Here is a 4066-nt window from a genome sequence, read left to right on the forward strand (position 1 = left end):
GCTGCTGGGATTGGCCAAGGTTCAGCTATTGTTACAGGTGAATACTCCTAAGTTAGATTTTCAAAGTTATCTCCCTATTAACTTAGGTTACAGTTCGTCCACAAGGACTCAAATATAGAAGTACAGAGCCCTCCTCAGACCTTATTTAATTCACTTTAACACTACCAACAAACTAGTCCAGGTTAAAGGAAAAAAAATGTTTTTTGAGATGGAGTCTTGCTCTGCCACCCAGGCTAGAGTGCAGTGGCACAATCGTGGTTCACTGTAGCCTCCACTTCTGAGGCTCAAATGATCCTCTCACCTCAGCCTCCCAAGTAGTTGGGATCACAGCAAGTGCCACCATGCTGGGCTAATTTATTTATTTATTTTTTGGTAGAGATGGGGGGGTCTCACTATGTTGCCCAGGCTGATCTCAAACAGGTTAAAAATTTAATGCTACCCTAACTGTTGAGAGGATAGAAACAAAACTACCCCACACATCCTGACTTCCAGCCTCAGCAGTCCTACTGCAAAGGTATTACCATATTGAGTTAACAAGAGGATTTACTTCAATTTCACTAGTTCTCTCATGGCCAAATTATTGCTCTTGAGTTTAATGCCTCAGGTCTCTCATCTGTAAAGTGGGTCAATAACAGTAACTTTGGGTGGGGGGGCGTGGGGCGCCATGGCTCACGCCTGTAATCCCAGCACTTTGGGAGGCTGAGGCTGGCAGATCACGAGGTCAGGAGATCGAGGCAACAGTGAAACCCCGTCTCTACTAAAAATACAAAAAAATTAGCCAGGGGCGGTTGTGGGCACCTGTAGTCCCAGCTACTGGGGAGGCTGAGGCAGGAGAATGGGGAGAACCTGGGAGGCGGAGCTTGCAGTGAGCCGAGATGGCGCCACTGCACTCCAGCCGGGGTGACAGAGCGAGACACGGTATCAAAAATAATAATAATACGGCCGGGCGCAGTGGCTCAAGCCTGTAATCCCAGCACTTTGGGAGACCGAGACGGGTGGATCACAAGGTCAGGAGATCAAGACCATCCTGGCTAACATGGTGAAACCCCGTCTCTACTAAAAAATACAAAAAACTAGCCGGGCGAGGTGGCGGGCACCTGTAGTCCCAGCTACTCGGGAGGCTGAGGCAGGAGAATGGCGTAAAAAACCCGGGAGGCGGAGCTTGCAGTGAGCTGAGATCCGGCCACTGCAGTCCAGCCTGGGTGACGGAGCGAGACTCCGTCTCAAAAATAATAATAATAATAATAATAACAATAATAATAATAGTAACTTCACAAACTTGCAAAGAGTAAATGAAGAGATGATGCAGGTAAAGTGCCTGGAAGAGAGCCTGGCACAGAACACTCGTTGACTTTAGCTACCATTATAACGATTTTGGAAGTCTTTCTTCCTCTTACTACTATACTGTTTAGTGCCTAACGAAGAAACAGAACATCAATTGCAATTTTGGTGGATTAATTCCTTTCCAGTCAGTGCCCCAGCTCCTTACCGATGTAGCCAGCTCTTCACCCTGCCCTTATTAACCGTTTATGCTTATCTGCTCACTTGACACGTGGGGACGTGACTTGTGCACCAGGGCAGTATAAAGACCTAGATCGACGTATGCTACATGGTTGTGTAGACCTCAGATGTGAACAGTCCCGGGAGATGGGGACAGGGTGGCCAGATCAGAACATCATAACCGAGCTGGGAGACTTCTGATCTCCAGATGAGTGGTCTCTATGTCCTGTGCATCCTTAGGCAAGGGACTCTATGTATTCGTCTTTCTCTCTTTTTCTTTCCTTTTTTTATTTATTTTTAAATTATTATTATTATTATTATTATTATTATTATTATTATTATTAAGACAATGTTTCGCTCTTGTTGCCCAGGCTGGAGTGCAGTGGCGTGATCTCGGCTCACCACAACCTCCGCCTCCCGGGCTCAAGCAATTCTCCTGCCTCAGCCTCCCGAGTAGCTGGGATTACAGGCATGCGCCACCATGCCAGGCTAATTTTGCATTTTTAGTAGAGATGGGGTTTCTCCATGTTGGTCAGGCTGGTCTCGAATTCCCGAGGTCAGGTGATTCGCCCGCCACGGCCTCCAAAGTGCTGGGATTACAGGTGTGAACCACTTCGCCTGGTGTATTACTCTTTCTCTATTGCAATTCCCCTGTCTTGATAAATCGGCTCTGTCTAAACAGCAGGCACGGTGAACCCATTGGGCAGTTACAACAGGGTTGTAACAGGGTTGCTGCTGTAATGGCCCAGTGGGTTCACCTTGCCTGTTGCCTAGACAGAGCTGATTTATCAAGACGGAAATTGTCTTAGAAAAACAGTAATTCACGCAGGGCCGCTGTGCAGGAGACTAGAGTTTTTGTTGTTGTTGTTGTTTTGAGAGAGTCTCGCTCTGTCTCCCAGCCAGGAGTGCAGTGGCATGATCTTAGCTCACTGCAAACTCCGCCTCTCCAGTTCACCCCATTCTCCAGCTTCAACCTTCCGTGTAGCTGGGACTACAGGCGCCCGCCACCACGCCCGGCTAATTTTGTTTTTGTATTTTTAGTAGAGACGGGGTTTCACTGTGTTAGCCAGGCTGGTCTCAATCTCCTGACCTGGTGATCTGCCAGCCTCGGCCTCCCACAGTGCTGGGATTACAAGCATGAGCCACTGTGCCCAGTCTAGAGTTTTATTTTTACTCAAATCAGTTTTCCAGAGCATTCAAGGATCAAAGTTTTCTTTCTTTCTTTTTTTTTTTTTTTTTTGAGATGGAGTCTCGCTCTGTTGCCCAGGCTGGAGTGCAGTAGCGCGATCTCGGCTCACTGCAAGCTCCGCCTCCCGGGTTCACACCATTCTCCTGCCTCACCCTCCCGAGTAGCTGGAACTACAGGTGCCTGCCACCACACCCGGCTAATTTTTTGTATTTTTAGTAGAGACGGGGTTTCACCGTGTTAGCCAGAATGGTCTGGATTTCCTAACCTCCTGATCCGCCTGCCTTGGCCTCCCAAAGTGCTGGGATTACAGGCGTGAGCCACCCTACCGGCCAGGGATCAAAGTTTTTAAGGATAATTTGGAAGGTTGGGGAAGGCCAGTGAATGAAGAGTGTTGATTGGTTGGGTGGGAGATGAAATCACAGGGAGTTGAAGCTGTCCTCTTGCGCTGAGTCAGTTCCTGGGTTGTGGGGGAGGGGGCACAAGATCACATAGCCAGTTTATCCATCTGGTGGTGCCAGCTGATCCATCAAGTGTAGGGTCTGCAAACATGTCTCAAGCACCGATCTTAGGTGCAGTTTAGGGAGGGTCAGAATCTTGTGGCCTCCAGCTGTAATTTCTAAATTACAAAATTTCTAATCTTTGGCTGATTTGTTAGTCCTACAAAGGCAGTCCAGTCCCCAGGCAAGAAGGAAGTTTGTTTTGGAAAAAGGCTGTCATCATCTTTGTTTTTTTTTTTTTTTTTTTTTCTTGAGACGGAGTCTGGCTCTGTCGCCCAGGCTGGAGTGCGGTGGCCGGATCTCAGCTCACTGCAAGCTCCGCCTCCCAGGTTCACGCCATTCTCCTGCCTCCGCCTCCCAAGTAGCTGGGACTACAGGCGCCCGCCTCGTCGCCCGGCTAGTTTTTTGTATTCTTTAGTAGAGACGGGGTTTCACCGTATTAGCCAGGATGGTCTCGATCTCCTGACCTTGTGATCCTCCCGTCTCGGCCTCCCAAAGTGCTGGGATTACAGGCTTGAGCCACCGCGCCCTGCCCATCATCTTTGTTTTAAAACTTCAAACTGTAAACTAAGTTCCTCCCAAAGCTAGTTCAGCCTATACCAGGAATGAACAAGGACAGCTTGGAGGTTAGAAACAACATGGATTTGGGTAGGTCAGATTGCTTTCAGTGTCTCAGTTACAATTTTGCAATGGTGATTTCACTGTGACAATCTTGAGGGACTTCCCACAGAACCCTCAGTTATTGAAGCCCAAAGCCTCAGAAATGACGAGGAAGAAGGGGAGGGGTGTTAAACTCCACACGGTCTTAGCCGACTTCCGACGCTTTTCCTAGAATGTCTCATCTCTATGGTCGACCGGCGTTCAGATTCCGGGGCAGACT

Source organism: Rhinopithecus roxellana, chromosome 15 (assembly GCF_007565055.1).
Source record: "Rhinopithecus roxellana isolate Shanxi Qingling chromosome 15, ASM756505v1, whole genome shotgun sequence".
Lineage (NCBI taxonomy): Eukaryota > Metazoa > Chordata > Mammalia > Primates > Cercopithecidae > Rhinopithecus > Rhinopithecus roxellana.